The sequence below is a fragment of the Schistocerca serialis genome, chromosome 9 (assembly GCF_023864345.2).
Source record: "Schistocerca serialis cubense isolate TAMUIC-IGC-003099 chromosome 9, iqSchSeri2.2, whole genome shotgun sequence".
In the NCBI taxonomy this organism is placed as follows: domain Eukaryota; kingdom Metazoa; phylum Arthropoda; class Insecta; order Orthoptera; family Acrididae; genus Schistocerca; species Schistocerca serialis.
The window spans coordinates 306,327,420-306,339,105 of record NC_064646.1 but is presented as its reverse complement, the minus strand read 5'-3'; the positions used below and the strand labels follow the sequence as shown (position 1 = coordinate 306,339,105).

The 11,686-nt window shown below is 42.5% G+C and overlaps 1 pseudogene; it reads right to left on the bottom strand.

Annotated features, from left to right (window-relative positions):
- Nucleotides 1–10,827: 10,827 nt before the first annotated feature.
- On the bottom strand, nt 10,828–10,945 carry LOC126420104 (5S ribosomal RNA; annotated as a pseudogene).
- Nucleotides 10,946–11,686: the final 741 nt, after the last annotated feature.

The following is an 11,686-nucleotide window of genomic DNA, read 5'->3' as shown; positions in this document are numbered from 1 at the left end:
TTCGAGACTCACAAACAGATTACATAGATTAGCCTTCCTCATTTCACTTACTGACAAATTTTTGAACTTGTATGCATATTCACTACAGTATCTGTCTTAAAAACAACGAAATGAAGTAGCTTTACCGATAAATGTTAAACAGGTATACATTCCTGGAAAAAATAAAAATTACAATTATATACATCTCTAAACTAAGCGACTATTGCTAGTTACGAAAAGATAAATACTGTCTAAGAGTGATAGCATCGCTTTATACTGCATTTTGTAGAAGAAATCTTTTCATCACAAAAATAATTTTATGGAAATGCTTTATAGAATTAAAGAAAAGGCTTTGGTAAAAGTTGATCAATTAATCCATTATTAGGATACAATTAATCCATACGATTAACGAATTCAGTTAAATAATCTCATGGGCCAGTTAATCGACATCCAGTAATAATCACCATCCCTAAACAGTACTCTATTGGGTATGGAAATAACCCTCGGACACACCAAGTCGTTTTGAGAGTGTCCCAGGTAAGTATGATAGGTTCGTATAATTTTAATGTCATACCGGATGTTCCGAAAAGATTGACCTGTTCTCACAAGGCTGTTACTTCTACATGAATGTCACACAATACAGTCATACAATACTGTTCAAAAGAGTAAACCGTCATTTGACCGTGAATTACTATATTTTTCTCTTGTGCTATCCAGATTTCGGCTTTTATACCATTCTCAAGTACAATAGTGGAATGTCATATCTGTTAAGGCAGTCCAAAGCAGACCTGCAATACACAGTCAAATGGCTGTTTCTTCCTTTAAACTGAAGACAGAAACTTGGGTTGTTAGCTTGCGCATCGAAACTAAAAGTGGGCTTCGCCGCATGTCGGATACCTGTAGCAGTTTCCCTGGTGCCGCCAGCTCCCTTAATCGCTCATTACCCAATGTGCATCGAGATGGCTACAATACAGGAACAAATGTCGTTTTGCCTTCTCCGTTTCAACAGGTGCAAGTCATCTATAAATTACTTGTGCGATTCTAACAATGACTACGGTCCTGGGCAGCTCGAAGCATTCGATGATGCCAGTGTCCGTATCGAGACACTTGTGGTTGTACACAGTGGAGCAAGAGATGTTTAACCATTTGGTATTTATTTCATGGTTACTCTATTAAAGCGACAAATTAAATACATAATTTTGTAAAGCACGGTCGTACATGCAGTGATTCGTGGAGAGTCTGCTAGAATGCAGCTCAGATCACTTGATTGAGGTGGCGGACAAGTGGGACTGACTGCTCAAAAGGGAGCCGAGTTAGTGCTTTTATACGCAGAACCAAAGAGAGTGAGTGTTCCACAGGGATGTTTGTGTCAGTATTTCAACACAAAGTGGGGTCCTGCTAGAAACACACACGCGTGTGTCAAATCCGATCACCTGAAAACGTGGGAAATTTGTGAGTGGCACTGCGACGCAGCCCGCCCAAGGCAAACATGGAGCGCCGCAGCCCAACTTGAAATACCAAGTCATTCTATTCAGCGCATTGTTCATCCCGACTTTCAGTTTATTCCCGTACAAAATGACAGAGCTCCACACAGTTCTTAATGAGCAGAAGAGAGGCTAATTTTCTGCTTGGATAATGCAGATGGAAGGGGAAGTATTCGTGCACAACGTCAGGTTGTCTGAGGAGACGTACATCCACGTCAGTAGCATGGTCAGCTAACAAAATGTGAGGTTTCGGGCTACTGAGGTCCAGTGATCTCTCATGAAAGGACAGTTACGGTCAAAAAGTGCCTGTTCGGGCTGCCATGTCTTTTTCGAGGAGATGGTCAGTGCTAAGCGCAACATGAGCATACTGTGAAATCAGATCCTTATTGTGCTTAATGCCACTCTCTTCCTAATGCGCACGCAGTTTTCTATGCTGGATGGAGCCCGTCCACACGCAACCAATGTTGTTCTAAATTTTCTGTATGAAACGTTTAGTGGAAGAAAGCTGGCTCACTGTTTACCTCGGCATCTTCAGCGTGGTCAAATTAGACCATCTCACAACATCGACATCAATCCCTGCGATTATTTTCTGTGAGGATATTTAAACGAAGAACCTCGCGTCAGCTTCTTCGAGATCTAGTCGAATTCACAGCCCGCGTTGAGGAAGTGTGCAACTCGATCGATGAAGATCTGTGCCGGCGACTAGGCCGGAATATGAGTATTCGTCTTGTAAAGCTTCGGCGGCAACGTAGTGGCAACATCGAACATGTCCTCCATTGACATCAATTGCCGGCCGTTGTGGCCGAACGGTTCTAGGCGCTTCAGTCCACAACCGCGCAGATGCTACGGTCGTAGGTTCGAAACCTGCTTCGGGCATTGATGTGTGTGATGTCCTTAGGTTAGTTAGGTTTAAGTAGTTCTAAGTCTAGGAGACTGATGACCTCAGATGTTAAGTCCTATAGTGCGTAGAGCCATTTAAACCATTCTGACACCAATTCTGCTTGAGTTTATGATTCCATGTTTATGTAGTTCCACCATATTGTGAATATAAGGGGAGTTCCACTGATCGCCTTCGTGTGCTCGTCCGAGAAGCAGAGCGCATTCCCGTAGTGCTCAGAAGTCTACTTGTCATGCCAACCGATAGATATCATTCCTCAGGTGTCTGACTGACTTGTATTTCAAACTATACAGGATTCAACTGTTACAAGTCCTGCATGATAGTGGTAAACAATAACTTATAGAGTTTTGTAAATTTCCTTTCACGTTAAGCGTTAAATGATGAGGCTACGTTCCATTTAGACAAAAAACTGAACTGTCGTAACGTAAAAATATGCGTAACACTGCAGCCACGTACCATAGGCGATCATGATACGGACTCTCCAAAGCTCTGTCTTTCTCGCCGTTTCACGAGCAAAGAATTGCGGCCCGATCCTCTTGCCGCAAAGATGTTTACGGAATTTAGTACCTGGGTATACTATAGGTCTATATCCGATTTTTTACAGAATTGCGAGGGTAGTCCGAAAATTTTGTTTTTCGACAGAACAAAACACCACCGTACTTGAAGCTGTAGCTAACAACATTTCCTGTGAACTGCTTCAACGACGTATCGACCGTAAGAGGAGTACGGATTTCGCATTGCAGCACTGCCTTCAAGGTCGCCTCATTCCCCGATATGGGATTCTTTTTATGGGGTTTTGTGTAAGACTCCATGTGCCTCCCCTTCCAACAATTTTCGGCGAATTGCAACGCCGTATTACAACAACAGTGGTTGCAGATGTGCTCGTAAAAGTATGGAATGAGTTAGGTTGTAGTCTGGATGTTTTTCACTCGTCCGGTGCAGGACACAAAGGACGTCTGTGCAAAGTAAATCAAAACTTTAATCCTAAACGTAATTGTAAAAACTACACCCAGACGTACGCATATGCGTTTAAAAGATATACCCTATGAGAAAAGCAAAATTAACCAAGTTCGCAGGACGTGAAAAGGTATCGCTTTCGTTTACTCAAGGAAGGAGCCACAAAAGTGTGAGTTAAATCAAACGATTTTGACGATGATGAGCATTTGTGGCCTCACGACAGCAAAGTGTTTAGTACGAGGACTGTATTTTACATTTCAACAAAAAGAGCAAACAAAACCATTTTTGTACAAATTGTTTCGTTACTTTTCTCAGAATATTCCCTTTAGAGTTTATATACATTTTCATACTTTTTTACCGTCTCTGGAAACATATTTCTGCTCTCATATTGCTAGCTCAAAGGAAGCTCTGGAAGGATTCGACAGCTTCTTGAGATGATGAACACCGGAGTCTACGCGTATTTTCCTTGACGTAAGGAAACAAACAGAAGTCGTTAAGCGATAAATCAGGTGAATGTGGCAATGAGACGTTAATTCTATGTATTTCTCCGTCAAATAACCATTTGCCAGCCGTGCTGTGTAACAGTTGCCAGTGTAATGATGAAGTATGATGCGACGGTTTCTGCCTTTTTTCTGCATTTTGTCGATAGCTTGTGGCAAACAATTTATGTATACTATCCGGTATTAAAAGTTCTTCGATCCCAAAAGGTAATGGTTACAATATGTGCAGTGTTATCAAATAAACAATTGGCCATTTTCTTTGAGGCTCTTCGTGAAAGAACCATTTAGTTGATTTTGTGTTTATCTTGGAATGCCCAAACAGTTAAAAAAAATGGTTCAAATGGCTCTGAGCACTATGAGACTTAACATCTATGGTCATCAGTCCCCTAGAACTTAGAACTAAAAATGGCTCTGAGCACTATGGGACTCAACTGCTGAGGTCATAAGTCCCCTAGAACTTAGAACTACTTAAACCTAACTAACCTAAGGACAACACACACATCCATGCCCGAAGCAGGATTCGAACCTGCGACCGTAGCGGTCGCGCGGTTCCAGACTGTAGCGCCAGAACCGCTCGGCCACCAGCGGCCGGCCTAGAACTTAGAAGTACTTAAACCTAACTAACCTAAGGACATCACACAACACCCAGTCATCACGAGGCAGAGAAAATCCCTGACCCCGCCGGAAATCGAGCCCGGGAATCCGGGCGCGGGAAGCGAGAACGCTACCGCACGACCACGAGCTGCGGACGCCCAAACAGTTAACTGCTGTTAGGTTTCCGGCTCGTGCAAACACATGCAAGTTTCATTTCCTATTTCAATGGTGTATACGCATTTTTCATTTTCTCTGTGGAATTTTCGAGCATTCTCTTACAACAATTGATAATTTAACCTTCGGCCAAAATGTATGGAATTCATCGGGAGCAGCCGGCCGCGGTGGCCAAGCGGTTCTAGGCGCTTCAGTCCGGAACCGCGCGACTGCTACGGTCGCAGGTTCGAATCCTGCCTCGGGCATGGGTATGTGTGGTGTCCTTAGGTTAGTTAGGTTTAAGTAGTTCTAAGTTCTAGGGGACTGGTGACCTCACATGTCAAGTCCCATAGTGCTCAGAGCCATTTGAACCATCATCGGGAACAGATCGTCTTCATAGCTAAATGTCCCTGCAAAATGGAATATGCTGCAGTTTTTCGACATGCCCACGGATTTCTCTAATTGTAAGTTGCATACTGATCCTCTTCAGTCATCAATCCTGAGACATATTCAGAAGTCTTCTGTACCATCATGTATTGGTAATTTCATTTTATAAACTTTAATGTCCATATAAAAGTCATTATTTCATTCGTAATTATTTATATCTTATGTGTTTGGAATACATTTTGAAGATTTCACATAAAAACATATTAACTTAAATCTACCACGCTTTGATAAATATTTATTAGTGAATGTCTTTGGCAACGATGTAGACCCCTTTGCTTTAAGCGTCATCTTTATACTTCTTCTTTCTGAGGAGTTGGCGAGAAGATGTCGAGTGATGGAGACAAATCGTGGGTGTAAAACGGTAGAAAACAGACATAATTCGAACTGATAGCTCATGGTAGAGAATGAACGTTACATTTTGTTATTCCTACATTTGAAGAGTTAAAATACAGATGTTCAAAGTTGAGCCTGTATTTTATTTTGCAGATAGAGAAGAACTGAAATGTGGAAGGAGTATGTGGACGGTCTGTACATGAGAAATGAACTTGAAGGCAATATTATAGAAAGGGAAATGGACCTATATGAAGATGAGACGGGAGTGATGATACTGCGAGAAGAATTTGGCAGAGCTCTGAAAGACCTAAGTCGAAATAATGCCCCGGGAGCAGACGGTATTCCGACAGAATTACTGTTAACCTTGGAAGAGCCATCCATGACAAAACTCTTTCGTCTGGTGTAGAAGATGTACGAGACAGTTGAAATACTCTCAGACTTCAAGAAGGATGTAACAATTCCAATTCCAAAGTAAGCAGTTGTTTGCAAAATACTAACACGAATTCTTTGGAGAAGAAAGGAAAAACTGGTAGAAGCCGATCTGGGGAAAGATCAATTTAGATGTCGGAGAAATGTAGGAACCCACGAGGTAGTACTGATCCTACGACCTATCTAAGATGGTTTAAGGAAAGGCAAACCTACGTTTATGGCATTTAGAGACTCAGAGAAAGCATTTGACAATGTTGACGTGAATACTCTCTTTGAAATTCTGAATGTATCAGGGATAAAATACAGGGAACGAAAGGCTATTTACAACTTGTACAGATACCAGACGGCAGTTATAAGAGTACAGGCGCATGAAAGGGAAGTAGTGGTTGAGAAGGTAATGAGACAGGTTCGTAGCCTATCCCCGATGTTATTCAAACTGTACATTGTACAAGCAGTAAAGGAAATCAAAGAAAAATTTAGAGTATGAATTGAAGTCCAGGAAGAAGAAATAAAAACTTTGAGGTTTGCCGATGACATTGTAATTCTGTCAGAGACAGCAAAGGGCTATGAAGAGCAGTTGAACATAATGGGCAGTGTCTTGAAAAGAGGATATAAGATGAACATGAACAAAAGCAAAAATAGGATAATGGTTAAATCAGGTTATGCTGAAGGAATCAGATTAGGAAACGACACACTGAAATGAAATGTCGTGTGGACAGGGCTTCCCGGCGGGTAGACCAAATCGCCTGGTGCAAGTCTTTTGAGTTGACGCCACTTCGGCGACTTGTACGTCAATGAGGATGAAACGATGATGATGAAGACGACGCAAACATCCAGTCCCTGAGCGGAGAAAATCTCCAACCCAGCCGGGAATCGAAACCGGGCCTCCCGGCATGACAAGCCGGCGCGCTGTTCACTCAGCTACGGTGGCGGACAGTGACAGACCTAAAGTAGTGGATGAGTTTTATTATATGGGGAGCAAAATCACTGATGATGGCCGAGGTAGAGAGGATACAAAATGTAGTCTGGCAATGGCAAGAAAATCGTTTCTGAAGACGAGAAATCTGTCAACATCAAACATAGATTTAAGTATTAGGAAGTCTTCCTGGAAGTATTTGTATGGAGTGAAAGATGGACAATAAACAGTTGACAAGTAGAGAATAGAAGATTTTGAACTGTGTGCTAGAGAAGAATGCTGAAGATTAGATGGGCAGATCACATAACTAATGAGGAGGTACTGAACAGAATTTAGGAGAAAAGAAATTTGTGGCGCATCCTGACTAAAAGAAGAGATTTGTTGGCAGGACATATCTTGATACATCAAGTGGTCACCCATTTAGTCTGGATGGAAGTGTCGAGGAGTAAAGATTGAAGAGGATGATCAAGAGTTGAATACAGTAAACATGTTCAGAAGGATGTAGGTTGCAGTTGTTATTCGGAGATGACGAGGGACGCACAAGACAGAGTAGCATGGAGAGCTGCATCAAAAAGCAGTCTTCGGACTGAAGACCACAACAACAACAACAAGACAGAGATTCGTCAGATGTTCATGATCATAGTATCAGGGGATGTTCTTTGCACAAAGCATACCTGTGGCATCATCCTACCTCTATAAGAAGACAACGAAGACAGCTTTAAGGCAATCAGCTAAGTAAGAACTATATATTAGCGAAGTGAATGTACACTTGAATGCAATTATATCCAGAATAATTTTTCTTCTTTAAGGTCAGCAGCATAATATATGTCAATAATGACGTGGTTATTAGAAAGATGCACCAGAACAGCAGCTTATAATAATTAATCTTTATTAACGACAGACTGTTTCGGCATTTATCGCCATTGTCAAGTATCTGCGAATAAAATGTTGGTGAGACCGTGTATAGATATTAATGTCATTTATATTAAAATGACTGTATTGTATTCACGAACAGAATGATGTGACGCCCATATTACATCGTTAGTGAACTGTCTTATAAATGTCAATAATTTGATGTCATATCCTTCTTTGGATCTAACAATATCGCAGAATTGCCTCACAACGCTCCATCCAGAATAATGACAAATGTCCGTTTCATGGACAAATCATTATGTAATCCGTATTGTATCGGTATACGAAAGTCATCGCTGATGGAAGCACGACCACGACCAAATTCCGCAAACCAACTGTAAATAGTCGTTCCTGAAGATGATTGATTACCAAGAGGTGAACGAGAAGATTCCAGACATTGTTGTTGAGTTAGGTCTTTACGAAAATTGTGAAAAATCATCCTAGAAAAACGTACACATAGATCGATAGCCGCGTACGCGCAACGTCTTCAATCTCTAAATAATAATAGCAGGCGTTAGAGGTCGAAGTTCTGTTTCAGTTAACACCAGCGAAAGCACCAGTTAGAGTAGCTGGCTGGGGCCCGTTCGCTGTGCGCTCCAGAATAACTTCCGGTTAAAGAACACTTCAAATAATTTTATCAGTGGCAGATACAGCGGCTCTGAGTCCGCCCCCGGTAGCTGAGTGGTCAGCGCGACAGACTGTCAATTCAAAGGGCCCGGGTTCGATTCCCGGCTGGGTCGGAGATTTTCTCCGCTCAGGGACTGGGTGTTGTGTTGTCCTAATCATCCTCATTTCATCCCCATCGACGCGCAAGTCGCCGAAGTGGCGTCAAATCGAAAGACTTGCACCAGGCGAACGGTCTACCCGACGGGAGGCCCTCGTCACACGACATTTCATTTCAGCGGCTCTGAGTATAGGAAGTGCGTTACAAAGTGTGAAACTTCCCAATGAAGTTCTCAGTAGCAGTAACACGTCTATGGATTATCAGCAATTGTTAATATGGCAGGAACTCGATGGACAGGGCACGTCTGTTGTCAAGCTGAGTAATATATAAACCGCAAGGGTTGCAGTCTTAGGGAGGGTGCGTGGGGAGTTAGGTGAAGACTGTGGAGCCTTTGACATTTTCCTTGTCACGGTTATAGCTGCGCTGTCCATGCACCTGAGGCCTGCAACAGAATATTAGTAGCAGTTGCCTCAGTCATGTGTTGCCTGAACGTATCGCATGTGTAATTCTATCCACAGTTCGTTTAAATTCTTAGCTTAGTCGTGAGTCGACTGAGAGAAACATCAGAGCAATCATTGTTTCGTATATTATCAGATGGTCTGTTTTCTGACGTCGTAAAACTGCTCGCAGGACGTAGTCAGTGGTAAGTGTTTACTTGTGTTGCTAAGGATAGCACAGCGATTCGACAAGATGAAGACTGTTAAACGACCTATGATGTCGATAGAACTGTCCATCACACAAAACACTGCCATCCGTATAACTGCAACTTTTAGCGATAAAGTTTCCCATAGAGTCCTGTAATTAATATACTTTCATTCATATTTTATCGTGTTCTCTTTTGAGGACACTACTATCAGACCAAAAAGAAAATCTTTGTTTCCCAGAAGAAAACAATCTGATTCGTACATAATATGCATCACCTTATGATTCTCCTCAATGTTGTAAATTCTCTTGTAATTTACCTTCTACGAATTCTTATATTTAATTATAACATCTATATAGAATCTTATTTATTCTAGTTTAGATGGTTGCAATAGTGGCATCACACAAATCTACCTCTACATCAACACTCCGAAAGCCATTGGTGGTGTGTGGCAGAGGGTACTTCTGGTACCACTGACTGATCCCCCCTTCCTTGTTCCATTCGCGAATGGCGCGTGGGAAGAATGACTGTCGGTAAGCCTTTGTATTAGCACTAATTTCTCGAATTTTATCGTTGTAGTCATTACTCGGTATGTATAAGGAAGGAAGTAATATGTTGTCCAGTTTTTACCAACATGTACTCTCTCGAAATTTCAATATTAAATTTCTCTGTGATGCACAACACCCTTCCTGTAACGTCTGCCGCTAGTGTTTGTTGAACATCTCTGTAACGTTCTCTCGCCGGCTAAACGATCGCGTGACGAAACGCGCCGCACTTCGTTGAATCTTCTCTATCTCTTCTATGAGTCCTGTCTGGTAAGAAGCCCAGAATGATGGACAATACTCAAGAATTGGCCGAACAAGCGCCTTTTAAGCCACTTCCTTCGCGCATGAGTCACATTTCCTTAAGATTCTTAATATGAATCTGAGTCTGGAATCTGCTTTTCCTACTATTTCTTTCACGTGGTCATTCCACTGAAGATCAATCGGGATAAATAATTCTCGATATTTTACGGTTGTTTCTGTTTCGAGCAATTTGTCATTAGTAGTGTAGTTGTAAGGCAGCGATTTTTTTTTTTTTTTTTTGCTATGTTTGCCTCTGAGGATCCTTCCGCAAATCGTCACTCTCGTCTGGTGTTGCTACCTTCTTATAGACGACCACATCATCTGCGAGCAGCCTTAAAGAGCTTCCGTCCAAATTTACTAAATCAGTTATAGACACTGTAAACAGTAACTTTCGTATCACATTTCCTTGGGGCACTCTCGAAATTACCGTTACTCCTGTCGATTTGGTTCGTTAAGATCTATGTGTTAACGTCTATCTGCAAGGAAGTCTTGAATCCAGTTGCAAATCCGGTCCGACACTCGGTAAGCTCGTATTTTTTTCGCTAATCGGCAGTGCGGGACAGTGTAAAATGCCATCCTGAAGTCGAGGAACGTGGCATCAGTCTGAGCACCGATGTCTATAGAAGTGTGGACCTCATGGTGGAACAGAGAGAGCACAGTTTCGCAAGATCTCTGTTTGCAAAATTCAAGTTGATTTTCGTAGAGGAAATTTTCTCCAAAAACGTCATAATGCAGAGACATAAAAGATGTTCCATAATTCTACAACAGACTGACGTCAGCGATAAAGGCTAGTAATTATGTGCATCTATCTTCTGACCCTTCTTGGAAGGCCCAACGGCACCGACCGGCCGCCGTGTCATCCTCACCCACAGGCGTCACTGGATGCGGTTATGGAGGGGCATGTGGTCAGCACACCGCTCTCCCACCAGAATGTCAGTTTTCGTGACTGGAGCCGCTACTTCCCAATCAAATAGCTCCTCAGTTTGCCTCACAAGGGCTGTGTGCACTCTGCTTGCCAACAGCTCTCGGCAGACCGGATGGTCACCCATCCAAGTGCTAGCCCAGCCCGACAGCGCTTAACTTCGGTGATCTGACGGGAACTGGTGTTACTACTGCGGCAACGCCGTTGGCAATATGATTTAATGGTGTCCTGCAAAGACATCGCCGAATTAGTGACGAAAATGGGAGCTCGAAAATATGACAGTAATCAAAGGAGGTTGTTTAAGGTTCTTCAACGCGAAGTTTGAAGGCAGTAATGCTCCATACTGGAAATAGCTAGCACCAATTTGGATACACTGAAAACAGACGCAGCACCATGAAACTGCTCCTTCAAAAAATGGTTCAAATGGCTCTGAGCACTATGGGACTTAACATCTGTGGTCATCAGTCCCCTATAACTTAGAATTACTTAAACCTAACTAACCTAAGGACATCACACACATCCATGCCCGAGGCAGGATTCGAACCTGCGACCGTAGCGGTCACGCGGTTCCAGACTGAAGCGCCTAGAACCGCACGCTGCCCCTTCAATCCGTATGAGATGTGAAGGACACCAGTGGCTTTTAAGTGGCGACTTTAAGGTGATTGGCACTCTTCCCGGCCAGCAAACAGGGCACAGCAAGGTGCATTGCTACATGTGTGAGCGGACAGTAATTACGAACGTTGGAGTAGAAGAGAGTGGACTAAGAGGGAAAACCTAATAGCGGGATCGAAGAATATTACCAGTAACCGTTTATTTAATACAGATCACATTATATTGTCTCCACTCCACATCATACAAAACAGAAAGCTGTTTCCAATACCTGTGTAGCCACCTGCCAAATCTATCGGTTGCAAATATGAAGTTTGTTAGAGTGGATGTATGTACGTTGA